Source organism: Tamandua tetradactyla, chromosome 8, assembly GCF_023851605.1.
Source record: "Tamandua tetradactyla isolate mTamTet1 chromosome 8, mTamTet1.pri, whole genome shotgun sequence".
Taxonomy (NCBI): domain Eukaryota; kingdom Metazoa; phylum Chordata; class Mammalia; order Pilosa; family Myrmecophagidae; genus Tamandua; species Tamandua tetradactyla.
In genome coordinates, this window is record NC_135334.1 from 66,637,757 (window position 1) to 66,648,556 (window position 10,800).

The 10,800-nt window shown below is 43.0% G+C and overlaps 1 pseudogene; it reads left to right on the forward strand.

The window, feature by feature from the left end:
• The first annotated feature begins 6,114 nt into the window (after positions 1 to 6,114).
• On the forward strand, positions 6,115 to 7,500 carry LOC143643442 (CYFIP-related Rac1 interactor B pseudogene; annotated as a pseudogene).
• The last annotated feature ends 3,300 nt before the right edge of the window (positions 7,501 to 10,800 follow it).

Below are 10,800 nucleotides of genomic sequence, written 5' to 3' on the forward strand. Positions count from 1 at the left end.
AAGGGGGAAAATTCAACTTCTCCAAGTGGAGAATTCTTGATATTCTCACAAGCAGTGGGGACCACCAAAGCAATACGCTGAGCCCCCAATCTTGGGGTTTATTCATATGAAACTTAACCCCACAAAGGATAGGCTAAGCCTACTTAAAATTAGGCCTAAGAGTCACCCCCAAGAGAACCTGTTCTGTTGCTCAGATGTGGCCTCTCTCTCTCTCAGCCAACACAACAAGCAAACTCACTGGCCTCCCCCTCTCCATGTGGGACATAACTCCCAGGGGTGTGGGCCTTCCTGGCAACGTGGGACAGAAATCCTAGAATGAACTGGAACTTAGCATCAAGAGATTGAGAAAATCTTCTTGACCAAAAGGGGGAAGAGTAAAATGAGACAAAATGAAGTGTCAGTGGATGAGAGACTCCAAAGAGAGTTGAGAGGTTATCCTGGAGGTTATTCTTACACATTAAATAGATATCACCTGTTTAGTTAAGGTGTAAAGGAGAGGCTGGAGGGAACTGCCTGAAAATGTCGAGCTGTGTTCCAATAGCCATGTTTCTTGAAAATGATTGTATAATGATATAGCTTTTACAATGTGACTGTGTGATTGTGAAAACCTTGTGTCTGATGTTCCTTTTATCTACCTTTTCAGCAGACGAGTAAAACACATGGATTAAAAATAAATAATAGGGGGAACAAATGTTAAAATAAATTTAGCAGATTGAAATGCTAGTGATCAATGAAAGGAAGGGGTAAGGGGTATGGTACGTATGAATTTTTTTCTGTTTTCTTTTTATTTCTTTTTCTGAATTGATGCAAATGTTCCAAGAAATGATCATGATGATGAATATACAACTATGTGATAATATTGTGAGTTATTGATTATATAGCAAGAATGGAATGATCATATGGTAAGAATGTTTGTGTTTGTGTGTGGTTATGTTTCATAAATTTAAAAAAATTTAATTTAAAAATTTAAAAAAAAATTCTGTGGCCAGACAAGATGGGTCACTCATACAGATAACTCATTTGTTTTCTCATTTATCCGATTTGCCCCTGGAGGACAAGAACCAGTTCTGACTCATGCCCAGAAGCTCAGGAAATCTTCCTTTGTTGACTGAAAGGAGGAATGAACAAAAACCTTGAGAATCATTCTGCCCTTGATGTGCTTCCAACTTATTTATTCACTCCTTCCTCCATTTATTTCCACTCACCTTTGCTGAGTTTGGCCCTGGGGAAATGCTGCTGGTTGCTGGCCTGGCCACAGAGGGAACTCAGCCAGGAGACTGCCAGTGCCAGCTCCGGGACTCCAGAAAGTTCTGTAGGGAACTAGGTAGGACCCAGGCTCAGCTGCCTCCTTCCGGGATGGCTGAGAGGAACCCTATAAAGCACCCTGGCTGGGGAGAGCTATTCCTGGGACCCAGGCCAGGAAGTGATTAGGCACCCCCTCCCCAGTCTAGACAGGTCCTGAGGGAGAGTTAAAGGGGGAAGAGGAAACCCAGATCAAGAACCATGAGCTTACAGACAAAAACTAGCCCATGAACACCCCCCCCTGTAGGCCTTCTGGGGCATCCCAGGCCTCCATCCACCCCCAACTGTCTTTTAGGGCCTTCTTCCCTCCTCTGGCCTGCAGTTCACAGTGGCAAGGTTCCTGCTCCAGCATCCCATGACTGCGCAAGCCAGTCTTCCTGCAGTTGAGACACAGACACCATTCCTTCCCTGCTCAAACAACCCCAATGGCTCTGTGCATTAGTTTCCTCTGCTGCTATAACAAACTCCCGCAAATTTAGTGGTTCAAAACAATGCAAATTTATTATCTTACATTTCTGGAGATCACTGGGCTAACAAAATGAACAAAACAGTTCATTTCAACCTAGTGTGGTAAGTACCACAAAAGCGCGGGGATCATAGAAGAGAGAGTACCTGGCCCAACCTGGGGCTTTAGGGAAACTTCCTGAAGGTAGCTTTGCAGAGTTAGGCAAGCAGAGATAGGTGAGAAGAATCTTAAAAGCAGCATGTTAAGGGTAAAAAAAATTGTAAAAAGATAAATACAGGATATAGTGTGAATGTGTCATAAAGTATATTATGCCTATTGCAATTTTTCCAACTTCATGCATCTATGTATTGTTTGTGAATATAAACACATGTAGTAAATAGAAACTTACTTGGGAATAAAAAACACTAATTTAGTGAGCCATCTCTGGGGAGGGAGAGGGGAAAGGAAAGAAAGCAGATCAATTTATATCTGTTAGGTTTTATTTCTCATGATGAGTAATGGGTACATGGATATTTATATATTCATTCTCTAAATTCTTTTAATGTATTAAGCACCCATAACAAAGAGAATAAGAGCGGAAATGTTTTCCAGGCAGAAGCACTAGCATAAGGAGAAGCTGAGAGGCACAAAAGAGAATACTAACTGGGTGTATGGGGGGTTATATGGGAACTCTGTAGTTTCTGCATGATTCTTCTGTAAACAGACCAAAGGAAAGAAGAAAGAAGACTGATGAGCCCCAAACATGCCCACACTCTCCCACTCTTCTCACACTCTCCTCCCTTGTGTCCAGCCTCTCCTCCCATGCCTGTCCTTTCTGACCGCATCTCCTCCCTCTATATTATACGCTTTCATTACAGCTGCAAGTATGCACCTCCTTTTGTAGCTTAATTCATTAAGGTATGCCTCTCCCAAAATACCGCAGACTCCTGAAGGCTGACCCCATTCTATCCCCAGAGCTTGGCCTCGAGGTGGACTGCGACTGCGCCTGCAGCTTGCGCTCCGGCTGCCAGCAGAGGGCGCTGCCGGGCAAGCGCCAGGTCCTCGGCTCCGCCCGCGCAGCCATCACGCTTCCGAATCCGCGCTACGCCTGCGGGGAATGCTCGAGTTTCCAGGCTCCGCCCCGGCGTGCCACAAAAGGTACTAGAAGGTTGGCCGAGGGGGAGAGAGTGGAAGGAACATCCTGTCATCTTTCCTAGACATCACGCACCAGATAGGTGTCATTAATGCTTTGCAGCTGGCTTATTGAAGGGATTTGATTTAGCAAGTAAAACACTAAGCAGATTTCTTTCTTTTCTGCTCTGGCCCTTGTGAACGGACCCTGTGCTGTTCTTTTACTGTGCTTCACTATTCCTGGATGAAATCTCGGCAGGTTCCGTGACTTCTCTGAGAGTGTCCTGTTTATCTTGTAATAACTTCAACTTGTAGATCATGTAAGTCCAGGCCAGGGTGACAGCAAACCCCTAGACTTACTCAGTTTTGAATCTCTCCCCCTGTTCAGGCCATCTCTGGCTGGGAAACCTGCTGACTGGGGAAGGGGGATGGGGACAGCTTCTTTCCTTCCGGCGCCTCCTGCCCCTCCCCCGGGTGCCTCGGGCTCTTCCCTGGCTGCGCTGCGGGGAGGGGGAGGGCGGGTGGAAGTCAGGCTCGGGAAGCTCTAACTACTTCAGAGCTTTCTGGGTGTGGCAGACTCCAAACGCTGAAGCTTTTTCGGAGGAGCCAGATCACTCAGCTGCAGTAACCCTAAAAAAGGGGTGGAGGTGGGGGGTGGAGAGGGGTGCCTCCTCCTTCCGCTCTCCACTTCCAAGGCACGCGGATCGAGCTTCACGAATAGGTGAGGTGGGAGCCGCCCCTTCCATTCCCTGATGAGGTGTGGGTTGTGGTTCAGGCGCGGTGCATTGACAGCTCTCTCCAACCAAATCCTCTGTAGCTGCTCCAAGTTCCTAGGGGGATTTCAACCTTTTCTCTGAGGCTGGGGGTAGGTGAAGAGGTAGGTTTTGCCCCCTTTCCTTCTCTGGGAGTCCTATACACCTGTGGGCCAGCATCTCGCTTTGGGGTCAGCAACTCTGGCATCATTCCCAGCCTTTGCCTTAGAGCCATTCACTGCATCTCTCATTGTGAGGGGAGAAAGGCTGGACCCAGGAGCAGCCCTACCAGAGGATCCACCCAAAACACAAATCTTTCATTCCCCTGCTTCAACCCTTTATTGTCCAGACACACTTGGGCCTTTGAAAACCAGAGACAAAATATTACCTCCTCCAGGAAGCCTTCTTGACACCGTCTCAAGCTGGTTTAGGTGCCCCCTCACTCTGATCCCACAGGCCCTCTCACAAGTCATGTCCCTTCTGTTGTGATTGTTACTTTATCTGTCTCCTCAGTAGACACTGAGCTCTTTGAGGTCAAGGGTAGTATTTGTTTTATTGCATGTGTTTAATTTTTTTTTAATAGGAAATGCACCAAAAAGAAAGTCAAAATCATTCATAATCCCACCACTTCTTTTGGGTATCATCAAAAGAACAAAATGAGAATGTCTCTTCCCCTCCCCTGCCTGGTGTGGTTCTTCACTGCCTTTTCCTGGCTTATATGTACTCACACACACAGAATTTTAGAGTTGTCACTATACATATCGATCTGCAATTTCCTTTTTTTCTGAACAATCTGTCTTGGGCATCTTTCCATGTTTGTGTAATTCAACCTGATTCATTTTTAATGGCTGAATATTGTTCACAGTAAGCAGACATCATCATTTATTTAACCATTCTTTACTGATAGTCGTTCGAGTTGTTTCCAAGTTTTTTATAATACAAACAGTACAGCAACAAATATTCTCATATATAATACATGTGGGAATATTTTGGTAAATGAAAATCTGAGGAGCGGGGCTGCTAAGACAGAGATGATGTGAATTTAAACATGTGACAAATACTTAACAGCCTGTACTTCACAATTACCTTTAACATGAAGATTCCTGGCCTCCATCCCCAGAGGTTCTGATTTAATAAGGATGAATTGGGGCCCAGGAAACTGGATTTTAAAAACTCCTCTCTGATTATTCTGTGAGACCGCACAATGAGACAATTGGCTGCGGGTACTGAATCAGCTGCTTTCCTGGGTCCCTGGCATCCAGCCCTGAGCCTGCCCACGCAGAGTGTGTTTGCTCCCTGCGGCAACATAAACTGGGGTTTCTCTTACCCAGGCCTGCTACCACCATGTCAGGGCCCTCCTGGTGAGTCATCAAGCACAATGCACTGGCCTTGGGATGACAAAGCCTCTCAAGGAAGCGTGATGAAATGTACATCTCTCAATCCAGAGTGCCTGAGTCACCCTGGTTACCAGTCAGCTACCAATTTGGTGATCTCTTGGCTCCATCCACTGTGGGAGGCAAATTTACGTCTCATTCAAATCAAGGTCTATCAAGAAAAAGCCTGCCTTACCTTCCTGGGAAAATTAAGACTCATACAATGGGAGTGGTGGGTGGAGGACTAGTTAGGGAGAGCCACTGAGGAGAAAGAGAAAGACAGACTAAGGCTGGATTCCAGGACAAAGGGTGAAGGATAAAGAGAGGAAGAAAAGGCAGAGAGACACACAGAGAGAAAAGAGACAGGGAAGAAAAAGGCCAGAGTTAAAGTGAGGAAAGACATGGAAAGGAGAAGAGGAGGGAGAATGTGCACAGAGAGGAAAGAGAGAGGAAGGGGAGAGAAGGAAGAGAGAAGAAAGCAGGAAGACAGGAGAAGGAAGAGAGGGGAACACGCAGGGGGAAGCGGGCTGAGTACCTTAGATCAGTACTTTAGATCAGTCCAGAAACAATGCTTATGCTTTGAGTTCCAGGAAGACTCAGGTGATGGAGGCGACCTTGGCTTTGTTCTCAGGCCTTGGCCATATGCCTACTCGGCTCTTCAGCCCTGGCCTGCAGCCCTGCAGCAGCCTGTGGGGTGTTAGACTCAGAATATGGGACAAAAACATAAACAGGAGCAACCACACCCTGTGTGCCCAAGTAGTGGGCGCAGCCTTCCTAGCATTTTGGCAACAAGGGATAAGATCTTTGAAAAAGTGAGTGTTCCTTGTGCAGTACCTTAGTTATGCAAGATGTTCATTGCAGTGCTATTTACAATAGAGAGAAAATAGAAACAAGGAAGAAAGGAAAGAAAGAAGAATGAAATGTAGCTTAATTTCAGATACCTTCATATGAGGGAATGCTATGTAGCCATTACAAATGGTGGCGCAGGTGTGGAGGAGCCGGCGCTGCAGCTCGAGGAGGGCGGAGGAGTGGGCCTGAGAGACCCAGAGGCTTGAGCGGAGGATAGAGGGTCAAGGACAGAACCATCAGCACTGGCTGAAGGTTCCGTAACATGAGGAATATTCTTAAAGTTTTGAATGCACGAACCTTGAGCAGGGGCCAACTTTTTTCCTTGATTTTGAAAATGTCCAGCCCACCGAATCTGAGAAGGAAATTTATAAGCAGGTGAATGTAGTATTAAAAGATGCGGAAGGCATCTTGGAGGACTTGCAGTCATATAGAGGAGCTGGCCACGGAATACGAGAGGCAATCCATCATCCAGCAGGTGAGAAGTTGCAAGAGAAGGCATGGGGTGCAGTTGTTCCAGTAGTAGGCAAATTAAAGAAATCTTATGCATTTTCTCAGAGGTTAGAAGCAGCATGAAGAGGTCTTCTGGGAGCTCTCCCTCGCAGCATCTAGAGCGAGCAGGCTCTTGCTAAACAGTTTGCAGAAATTTATCACTTCACACTCTGGTTTGATGAACTCAAGATGACAAATCCTGCCATACGGAATGACTTCAGCTATTATAGAAGAACATTGAGTCGTATGAGGATTAATAATGTTCCAGCAAAAGGAGAAAATGAAGTAAATAATGAACTGGCAAATCAAATGTCTTTTGTTTTATGCTGAGGCCACTCCAATGCTGAAAGCCTTAAGTGATGACACAACAAAATGTGTATCAGAGAACAAAACTTTACCAATAGAAAATACTACAGTTTGTTTAAGCACCATGGCTAGTGTGTGCAGAGTCATGCTCAAGACGCCAGAGTACAGAAGCAGATTCCAAATGAGGAGACGTGTCGTTCTGCTTGCAGGCCATGGCGGACATCATAATACTCTATGGCCACATACATCCAGTGGGAGCCTTTGCCAAAATTTCAAAAATTGATATGAAAGGTCATATCAAAGTTCTTAAGGACCAACCTCCTAATAGTGTAGAAGGTCTTCTAAATGCTCTCAGGTACACAACCAAACATTTGAATGATGAGACTACCTCCAAGCAAATTAAATCTATGCTGCAATAACTGTTCTGGAATAAGCACCTGCTGTAGAAAGAAGACAATATTCTTCAATGACTGAAAATGCACAGTTTTTTAGTGATTGCAATTACTATCTCATTTAATCTTGCTTTTTATTTCTTTCCTCTCTTCCTCTCCCCTCTTTTTAAATCATGTTCTTCTAGTTCTTAAGACTTCATTTCTGTGCCAAATCATAAAGTTACACCCTGAAGGGATATTGTCCTTTCAAACGGGCCATCTAAGGCAGCTAATTATGCGTTGCATTGGGGTCTCTACTGAGAAAAATTCTGTGTCTTGAACTAAATATTTTTAAATGTGGATTTTTTTTTAAAACTAATATTTAATATGGCTTCTCCTGCATGGCAAAACTGCCTATTCTGCTATTTAAAAACCCTCACTGACTTTATTTTCTTCTGCTGCTTTTTTCATGTGCAGCCAAAAGGAAAACATTTAAATTGACTGTGTTGTACAAAATGGTACCCAACACAAACTTTTTTTAATTAGTAAGACTTTTGTTTAAAATTTTAAGTTTGCATTTTGACCTTTTTTGTAAGGATGTATATTGTGGGTTTAACTTTTATTAACTAACATTAAAAACTGTGATGTGTGTGTAGAATATTGCTTATGCATGTTCATGCTTAAAGAATGGCTGTTGATGATAAAATAAAAATCACCTTTCATTTGGAAAAAAATGGTGGCACACATGTGATTGTGAAAACTTTGTGATTGATGCTCCCTTTATCCGAGGGTATGGGCAAATGAGTAAAAAATAAGGACAATAAATAAATAATAGGGGGATAAGAGGTAAAAAAAAAAAAAAAGGTAAATTGCAGTACTAGTGGTCAATGAGAGGGAGGGGTAGGGGTATGGGATGTATGGGATGTCTCTCACTTTAAATTAACAGCTGGATTTAAGCTCACTGAGGAGGGCCTGTTGAAAGCCAGGATAGGCAAAAAGCTAGGTGTCTTGCGCCAAACAAGCTGTGAATGCAAAGGAAAAGTTCTTGAAGAAAATTTAAAGTGTTATTCCAGTGAACACAGAAATGATAAGAAAGTGAAACAGCCTTATTGCTGATATGGAGAAAGTTATAGTGATCTGGCTAGACGATCAGCTCAGCCACAACATTCTCTTAAGCCAAAGCCTAATCCAGAGCAAGGCCCTAACACTCTTCGATTCTATGAAGGCTGAGAGAGTTGAGGAAGCTACAAAGGAGAAGTTTGAAGCTAGCAGAGGTTGGCTCATGAGGTTTAAGGAAAGATGACATCTCCATCTCATAAAAGTGCAAGGAGAACATCGTTGAAATGACCACAAAGGATTTAAATATTACATAACCTTGGTTGATAAAAGCAGTGGCAGATTTAGAGAGGATTGACTCCATTCCTGAAAGAAGTTCTGCTGTGGATAAAATGCTATTAAACAACATCACTGCTACAGAGAAATCATTCATGAAAAGAAGTCAGTTGATACAGCATGCTTCATTATTGTCTTATTTTTAAAAATTGCCACAGCTGTCCCAATTTTTAGCCACCATCACCCATGTTACTCAACAGCCATCAATATCGAGGCAAGATCTTCCACCACCAAAATGATTATGGCATGCTGAAGGTTCAGATAATGGTCAGGAATTTTTAGCAATAAAATACCTTTTTTATTTTTGGTGCATGGGCCAGGAATTGAACTCAGGTCGCCCACATGCTGGGCAACTATTTTACCACTGATCCACCCATGCACCCTAATAAGGAATATATATATATTATACACACACACACACACACACACACACACACACACACACACACATTTATTGATTGATTGATTGATAAATCTTAACATACAAACATCCCATACATGGTGTATAATCAGTGGCTCACAATATCATTACATAGCTGTGTAGTCATCACCATGATCATTTTCAGAATATTTGCATCGCTCCAGTAAAAGAAATAAAGAGGAAAAGAAAAAACTCATATATACCATACCCCTTACCCCTCCCTCTCATTGACCACTAGTGTTTTAACCTTTGTCCCCTCTATTATTTATTTTTTATCCATATTTTTTACTCATCTGTCCATAACCTAGATAAAAGGAGCATCAGATACAAGGTTTTCATTATCACACAGTCACATTGTAAAAGCTGTATTGTTATACAGTCATCTTCAAGAATGAAGGCTACTGGAGCAGAGCTCAACAGTTTTAGGTACTTCCCTCCAGCCGCTCCAATACACCATAAACTAAAAAAAGAATATCTATATAATGCATAAGAATAACCTCCAGGATAACTTCTATACTCTGAAATCTCTCAGCTACTGAAACTTTATTTTGTCTCATTTCTCTCTTCACCCTTTTGGTCAAGAAGGCTTTCTCAATTCCTTGATGCCGGGTCCTGGCTTATTCTGGGATTTCTGTCCCACGTTGTTAAGGAGATTTACACCCCTGGAAGCCATGTCCTACATAGAGGGGGAGGGCAGTGAGTTTACTTTCCACCTTGGCTTGGAGAGACAGGCCACATTTGAGTAACCAATGATGTTTTCTGGCGATTACTCTTAGGCCTAATTTTAAGTAGGCTAAGCCTATCCTTTGCAGGAATAAGTTTCATAGGGGTGAACCCCAAGATCAAGGGCTTGGCCTACTGATTTGGTTGTCTCCACTGCTTGTGAGAATATCAGAAATTCTCGAAATGGTGAAGTTGAATATTTCCTCCTTTCTCCTCAATGCCCCAAGGAGGCCTTGCAGATACTTCTTTATTCATTGCTCACGTTACTGTGGAATTTATGAGGGCATCATACTAACATGGACATACCAACAGTCTCACGCCCTGTTCAAGATTCCATGTACTTATGGTGTTCAACTAAATTGACCAAACCAATTAAATTAGGGAATGCATTACCCAGTATAAACATTTCTCCCTTTGGTCTCACACAGAAGTTGAAGTTTTAAAATATAGACAATATCTTCCTCTGCCCTGTATTCTGATTTACCCTAGTCCTTTCCAAATCAACCTCATTGATACCTCTACTTGAAATCAGATCTCCCTAATATGGTACTTTTTAAGTAAGGTATGTACATTATTTTTTTAGACATATGCTATTGAATACTTAAACCATGGTGTGCTGGTTTGAAAGGATGTGTCTCCCGTTAGGGAGATGTGCTGGTTTGAAAGGATGTATGTTGCCTAGAAAAGCCATGTTTTAATCAAAATCCCTTTTCATAAAGGCAGAATAATCCCTATTCAATACTGTATGCTTGAAACTGTAATCAGATCATCTCCCTAGAGATGTGATGTAAGCAAGAGTGGTTAAGCTGGATTAGGTGACGACATTTCTCCACCCATTTGAGTGTGTCTTGATAAGTTTCTGGAGTCCTATAAAAGAAGAAACATTTTGGAGAATGAAAGAGATTCAGAGAAGGCAGAGCAGAATGACATAGCCATGAGAAGCAGAGTCCACCAGCCAGCGACCTTTGGAGATAAAGAAGGAAAATGCCTCCTGGGGAGCTTCATGAAACAGGAAACCAGGAGAAGAAGCTAGCAGATGATGCCTTGTTCACCATGTTCCCTTCCAGATGAAAGAGGAACCCTGACCATGTTCACTATGTGCCTTTCCAGATGAGAGAAACTCTGTTTTTACCATGTGCCCTTCCACTTGAGAGAGAAACCCTCAACTACACTGGTCTTCTTGAACCAAGGTATCTTTCCCTGACTGCCTTTGATTGGACATTTCTATAGACTTGTTTTAATTGGG